This window comes from Mastomys coucha, unplaced genomic scaffold, assembly GCF_008632895.1.
Source record: "Mastomys coucha isolate ucsf_1 unplaced genomic scaffold, UCSF_Mcou_1 pScaffold23, whole genome shotgun sequence".
In the NCBI taxonomy this organism is placed as follows: domain Eukaryota; kingdom Metazoa; phylum Chordata; class Mammalia; order Rodentia; family Muridae; genus Mastomys; species Mastomys coucha.
In genome coordinates this window covers 55,871,008-55,878,741 of record NW_022196906.1, presented here as the reverse complement: position 1 = coordinate 55,878,741, position 7,734 = coordinate 55,871,008, and positions in this window count along the sequence as shown.

The window sequence follows — 7,734 nt, the reverse complement described above, 5'->3', positions numbered from 1 at the left end:
CAGGCTACATGGTCCATGGGAGACAATGCAAAGAAGAGATAGCCCTATGACAACTTCCTGGAGGGCTTCCTGGAGGAGGAAGGCATAGCAGGAGAGAAGAGGGAGAGAGAGGGAGAGGGAGAGGGGGAGGAGGAAGGGGAGGGGGAGGGGGAGAGGGGAAGGGAGAGGGAAGAAATATACAGGGCCAAGTGAGATGGGACAGGCTTTAGGGATGGCAGAAAAGAGAAATACAGACCGTTAAACTGAAGTCTGATCCTGGGTGGCCCTGGATACAATTGGCAGCTTGTGGCTCTCCCTCTATAGATCAAGGGAATGAAGGAGGGCTTTGCAATCCAGAGCCGCCTTGTAGGAGCCATATGGACCTGAGGCAAGGGGGTTCTTCTAACAGTTGGCCTCACTCCCCAGGCACAGCCAGGCTATTTTTCACCCTCTATTTTAAAAAGTGTAGCCCTCACCTGCCTTGAGAAAAACAAAGAACGCCCAATGAATGCTTCCAGGGCCTCTTGGTGCCATGAGTTATAGCGGTGGCCTTCATCTTAGAGGCCAAACCGTTTATCACTCAAGTGAATTCAAGCTCTGGTTCCAGGAAAAACAACCTCTTGTCCTGGTGTCAGCAACAACATGGAGGACATCATCCAGCTGCACTCCCCAGCTTAACCACACAGTGGGGACCTTGGCTCCCCAGGAGCAGCACTCCCCAGCTTAACCACACAGTGGGGATCTTGGCTCCCCAGGGGCACCTGACTCCACAAGGTAAGGGGTGTAGTCTGCAGAAGCTAAGTTTCACTAATCACCCCACACCCCTACCCCTACCTCTCCCCCTACCCCTACCCAGCACATAGAGAGCTTTGTGCAAGGCCTAAGGCACTTGCTTGCAGGCCCCTCTGGGTTATCAGCTAGGATGGGGGATGGGCTCTTCTCAACAATACTGATTTATCCAGTAGGTTCAGCAGGTGTTTTAATTCCTTTTAAAATCAAGAGGGGGAAAAATGAATATGACCCACCTTGATGTTTATGCATCAATATGCCAATGCAGCTCTAAATCAAAATGATACACCTGAAAGCTGGGCGTGGCTCACTCTAAGACCCACCCAGCAGGCATGAGAACCTGAGTTCGGTCCCCAACACCCATGTAAAAGCCAGGCATGGGAGTTCCCAATCCCAGGGTTTGAGAGGCCAAGACAGGAAGATCCATGAAGCTCAGTGGCCAGCCAGGTTAGCTGAGTCGGTGAACTGTAGGTTCAGCAAGAAACCCTGCATTAAAAACCAAGGTGAAGAGAAAGACACCCTACATTGGCCTGGAACTCCTCTGACAGAAGAAACTTGATCAAGTCAAATCATTACTGTGTCATGTGACACAAAAAACAGGTCCAAACCTCAAAATTATATTCAAAGCACGTGATATACTTAGCAATCATGGCCTCAAGTAACCCTATATAGAAATAACCTGTAAAAAATTAAACATCTACCAAGGTAAAAACAAAATGTTTTTATGAGTGAATGAGTAGATATGTAAATTAAAATCTATGAATAATACTATGTATTTGAACTGTACAGGTATAGATTGGGCCTTGGTGAGACCCCTTTGGCCTATGCATTGTGGGTAATTAGAAGGGTCAGGTGTAGGGCCAGAGCACAGCTCCCTTATGAAACATCCGGACACCCAGCAGAGGACATCTTGCTCAAAGGTAGCACTAAAAGGGTCTCTCTGTGCATAAATGGGAGCTTGGGGGTTTTCACAAAGCTTTGAAACTTCAAACTTCAGTAGAACCCATATCCTAGTTTGTAATTAGACTCAGTGGAAATAATGTAGATTTATTCACTCAACAAAGATTAGCTAGGCTTTGACAATGTGCTTGGACCAAATACGCTGAACTGAAGGTGACAGAACACAGGTACATTTGAAAGAAAGAGAGAGAGAGAGAGAGAGAGAGAGAGAGAGAGAGAGAGGAGAAAAGGAAGGAAGGAAGGAAAGAAGGAAGGAAAGAAGAAAGAAAGAAAGAAAGAAAGAAAGAAAGAAAGAAAGAAAAAAAGAAAGAAAGAAAGAAAGAAAGAAAGAAAGAAAGAAAGAAAGAAAGAAAGAAAGAGAAAGAGGAGCCAACTGTCTAGAACTTTTCATTCTGGAAAGAAACTTATACATCATACATCACAGGCAGCTAAAGCCTTGTGACCCTGCTGGTCACTGCTGCATAATCAGGCCGTGCTGGGGCCAGGCTGAGAGCTCTCTAGGAAGGACAAGGTCAGGGCAGTGTGGTGCCCCTCACCAAGAATGAAGAAGACTGCTATCTGGGAGGAGCTACCACTTATTCCTCCCACCCAGTGCCTTGTTCTCTAGGGATCTCTGGGTGCACTCAGTTCTGTCAGAAGGACCTGACTTTGCACTCCAACCTCTTAGAGTTAAACATAACCTTAGACCACCTAGTCTGGCTGTTGGCAGTGTGGCACATGCGTGTATGTGAGCATGCACAAACAATGTGTGAATGTGTTTCTGTGACTATGAACATGTGAATAGAGGTCTGTGACAGCATGTAAATGTATGTTAATGAATTCGAGCACTGGCCTAGTGGAATACATGGGGAGGATGTGTGTGGCTCAGAGTGAATGTGTGTGTGTGTGTGTGTGTGTGTGACACAAGGATTGTGTCTCTGTGCTAGCTTCTGCCCTAGCCAGGCTGCCTTTGGCTCCTCCTCCCTCCCCTGCTGCTCCTCCCTCTTCTCTGGATGGAAGCTGCAGGAAGGGGCCAGATGGTCTCCCCTGACCTGCTATTTATCATCAGGCAAAAGCTTATTCAGTTTAATGCTCGTCGGCAATTCATTTAAAGGCTCTGTTTGTTTCTGCTGATGAGGGCTGTTAATTTGCACAGCGGTCTCATTAGGCCTAAACCACCAATTAATTCCTTTTGTTCTCATTAAATGGCTGATTCCTAAACATTCTGAGGACAACAATGGGCCGCCCAAGCCTAGCCTGGCGATGTGGGAGGGGACAGGGACAGAGTGGCATGAGAAGGGGGCTGGGATCAAGTCCCTAAGTCCCTGGTACAGCCATCCTGCCAACAGAGATCTACAAGGTCTTAACTGCCACAGCTAGGTCAAAGTCCAGGCCCTAAGGACCATCACTTGGAAGAGCCAGAGCAGCCCAAGAGAGTAATGGGTGGTACCCAAATAGAATGTGCTAGACAGAAGATCTGTGCTCAGGACAGGGTTGCTGTATCCAAGGGCCACAATCTATCAAAGGCCAACCCTCTGCCTGGTGGGCATCAGCAGGCCTTCTGAGGAGCCCTTGCCTCACAACAGCTTTGAGCTGTCTGCCTTTGTTCCATGGAGAGGCCAGACTATAGAAGCAGCCACCCGCAGGATGCCCAAGATGGGCACCCAGAAGCAGAGGTTGTGAGAGTGGGAGAGGTGGTCCTTAAGGTGCCCAGACAAGTTGATGCAGTAAGACTAGTTTAGGATGGTGGCATGTCTCCATCGTCCTTTTTCCAGAGCAGTAGAACTCATTGCTTACAACTCATGAAGGAGCTCTAGGGTGAGATCAGCCTGCATTTCTATCTCTATCTTAACAGATTGTCCCAAAAGCCTATATCCTTCCTTAAGGGCACCAAAGAAACTCTAGAGGTCTGATCCTGCCCCTGCTTCCATGGACCTCAAGCACCTGGCCCCACCTACTTTTTCTCCTATTAGGGCAATTATGCAATTGCTAAACTTATGGGGCATCAGGAGGATGGAGTGAGTGAGATGCCACACTGCAAATGCCATGGAAATTTCCAGTTAGGTACAGCTGCATCTATCCCAAGACTATTGCTTAACCCCATCTGTAAAATGGGAGCAGTACTGAACCTCCCTCACAGTGACCGGGTCAAGTGGAATGAGTCAAGGCTGAAGTGATGGACAGCTCTAGGCACTTGACAATGCCATTAGCACTGAGTATTGGTAGGCAGGCCTTACTCATGTTGACTACCTCCGTTCCTGGCCTCCCTCTCGCACATGTGATCTCCTTATCACTCCCTTCTCTCAATTAGCTCCCTTACACCCACAGAGTCACCAGAGTTAGTAAAAGTAGAGGACTTTAGATTTCAAAAAATGATCCTTTTAAGTCAATGTTTCTCAATATTGTGGAGATCATTTGTGTACTAAAGTACTAATATTTAAAACAGACATGGTGGCTCACACTTGTAATCCCAGAATTTAGAAGGTAGGAGCAGGAGGATCACCCAGGAGTCCAAGTCTAGCTTAGTCTACACGAGTAAGTTCCAGGACAGCCAGGGGTATATATTAGGACTCTATCTCACAAAAGCTAGTAAATAAATACATTTGAAATTTAATTGAGCTGTGTCATGTGTGATTTGGCAGTTGTCTGCTCAAAACACAGCTCTTCCTCTAGAGAGAATTGGTTGTTTATTCTGAGTTGACTGGCTTGGGAACATGGTAACAGGATATTTGTACTGACACGCTCCATCATAGAAGACATTGTGTGAGCTTTTCTAGTCATAGGACAGAATAAACTGATGAATCAATGAGTTTACCATCGAGGTAGAGACACCGAGTTATAACAAACTTGGAGGGAAACTTTGCTACCGATTCCAAATGTTATCTGAAGGCATTCTTAGACGTTAGATTGGTAGAAGATTGTGGTGTGCTCGGTTAATACAGCCCAGAAGGTTTACCCAGTGGTCACCAAGTTGCTAGGTCAGATCTGTCAGATCAAGAGGCTGGTGGTAACAAATGACTATAACAGAGCCTAAGATAATTTGGGGTTTGATCTGCAACATTCCAATCCTTTATACTGACAGGAGTTTTGTTCATTGGATAAGGACACAATCCTCAACATAAGCAGGGCTATTTTAAGGAAAGTCAGTCTTCCAGCTTTAGCCCCAGCCCATGAGTGTGGCAGGCTTCTACTCACCCTTCTAGGCTCAGGTGAAGTATAATCACCCCCCAAGAAGCTGTCTCTGATCTTCAGTTGATGTAGCTTTCTTGCTGGTGCTTCCATCCTGGATTCCAGGGTCTACATCCCCTGCTTACTGTGCCACCGTGTGTGGCCTGCATGTCTGCTCTTCTCTCTAGCCTCTGGGACCCTGAGAGGGTGGATAGGGAACTGAGGTTGGGTAAAGCACACAATACTTCTTTCCCCAAACCTGCTCTCATGAGCCTTCTTCTCTCTTCTTTTTCACTTTCAGGGATGCTGTACTCTGTAGAGCATGTCCCCAGTTTCAGGAACTCTTTTCTGCCTTTAACCCAAGATGAGGGTGGTAGATGAGATACCAGAACTTAAACAGTGCCTAGGAACTTCCACCCAACATCTTTATAATCCCTTCTTCGTGGCTGACAGAGTCCTGCCTGGGGCAGCTTTGTGTGCAGCTTTGAGATTACATTTTCCAGCATCTTAGTCACTAATTTATCACTGTGAAGAGACACAATGACCAAGACAACTCATAAAGTATGTAATTAAGAGTTATGTGTTGGCATAAGTTCATACCCCACTCCTGGTAACAATCTCTGTCTTAGTTTGGGTTACTATTGCTATGATGAAACACCATGACCAAAATCAAGTTAAGGAGAAAAGGGTTTCTTTGGCTAACACTTCCACACCCATAGTTCAAAAGTGAAGGAAGTCAGAACAGGTACTCAAACAGGGTGAGAACCGTGAAACAGGACATGATGCAGAGGCCATGGAGAAGTGATGTTTAGTGGCTTGCTTCTTTTTGTTATAGATCTGCATAGAGTGATAACTAATAAGTACATGACAGTCAGTACGAGGCTATCTTGAAATCTCCTCTGTCAATGTCATTGATCCAAAACTCTTCAATTTAACCGAAGGTAGATTTTTAGCACAGGGGCAAAAAGCGGCCATACTTTTTGCCAGAGTATCACAAAAATGGTTTCTAGGTCACTTATTAATATTTTTTCTCTCTGAAAATTCTTGATCTTGGCCCCCAGAGTTCTAATTGCCCTTAGTACTGTCTTCTATGCTCCTTGGATGGTCTATTAACCCCTGCTTAAAGCATCCAACTACTTTTCTAGTCCAAAGTCCCAAAGTCTTTCATATTCCTCCAACAAATAGCATGGTCAGCCCAGTCTTAGCAATATCCCACTCCTGGTACCAACTTCTGTCTTAGTCACTGGTCTATTGCTTTGAAGAGACACCATGGCAAAGGCAACTCTTACAAAGGAAAGCATGTAATTGGGGGCTTGCTTATAGTTACAAACATTAGCCCATTATAATCACAGAAAGATCATGGTGACAACTATGGTACTGGAGCAATAGCTGAGAGCTACATTCAATATAAAGGCAGAAAGACAGAGACACCAGACTTCATGGGTTTTTGAAATCTCAAATTCCACCCCCAGTGATACACCTTCTCCAACAAAGCTGCACCTCCTAATGCTTTCAAATAGTGCTACTCCCTGGTGACTAAGTATTTAAATATATGAACCTATGGGAAGCATTCTTATTTAAATCAACACACCCAACCTCCCTTGCAGCTAGGTAAGACAAAGTAACTGAGAGACTGAGAGAGAGAGAGAGAGAGAGAGAGAGTAAAGGAGTGTTTTAGTGGAATGTCAAGAAGGTTGAAAAACAGTGACTTTGGCTTTTTCTTGTTCCTCTTTTCTGCTTTCTGGAATGCAATGCAAATGTGCTGACTGGAGCTTCAGCAGCCATCTTTAGCTACAAGATTAGCCCTGGGTTAGAAAGCTTAACTTACTTTTGGAAGTCACCCTTTATACCACAAAGAGTTATAAAAACGTCAGAAATCTGACTTGAGTTAGCCTGCCACAGATTTACGATGTCAGCAGGATAGGGACTCCTGGGTCAGAAGCACAGGCTTCCCACTCTTGGTACACGGGCAGCATGAAGCTCAAGGCTAGGCCAGTTTGCACTAGTTTTCCTTGCCCTTTCATCCCAGGGGACCTTGAGCAATCAAGTAGATCCTGTTACACAAAGGAGTAAAGGTTGGGTTCCAGGTTTAGGACTCAGAGCTTGGAAACTCCTAAGCCTTTATAATGGAAGACTCTGCAAGTGTGACCTCCCACCATTGCCCGAGCAACATCTCATGTATATATATACATATATATATATATATATATATAGAGAGAGAGAGAGAGAGAGAGAGAGCATCTATGGATACTGTCCCTCAGTGATTACTCATGATTTCCTGAGTCATGGTGACTCCTGTGTATACAAGTTACCAGTTTTCAATGTCACAAGAAGCTTTATCCACAATGAGTCCAAAGTAAAAACCGACTGAATTCAGATGTGGAAAATAGCATTTTTTTCCTCAATGTAATCAGATGGACTTTAGGGGACATTCGCACAGGACTGAGGTTTACTGCTTGTCTGTTGGTGTGAACAGTTGCTTAGAAAAGTATTCCAATGGTGTCATTGCTGTCGATTTTTAAAATACAATGATTGCTGACCAATAAACAAATTAACTAATAAAAAAAGTATTCCATCAGCCAGGAGTGATAGTGCATCCCTTTAATTCCAGCACTCCAGGTGGATCTCTGTGAGTTCAAGGCCAGTAGGATCTATATAGCAAGCTCCATGGTATGACCTTGTCTCAAAAATCAAAACAAAACAAAACAAAAAGTCAAGAGTGTCCCACTTTAAGAAACAAGTAGAGCTGGGCAGTGATAGCGCACACCTTTAATCCCAGCACTTGGGAGGCAGAGATGGACTGATTTCTGAGTTTGAGGCCAGCCTGGTCTACAGAGTGAGTTCTAGGACAACCAGAGC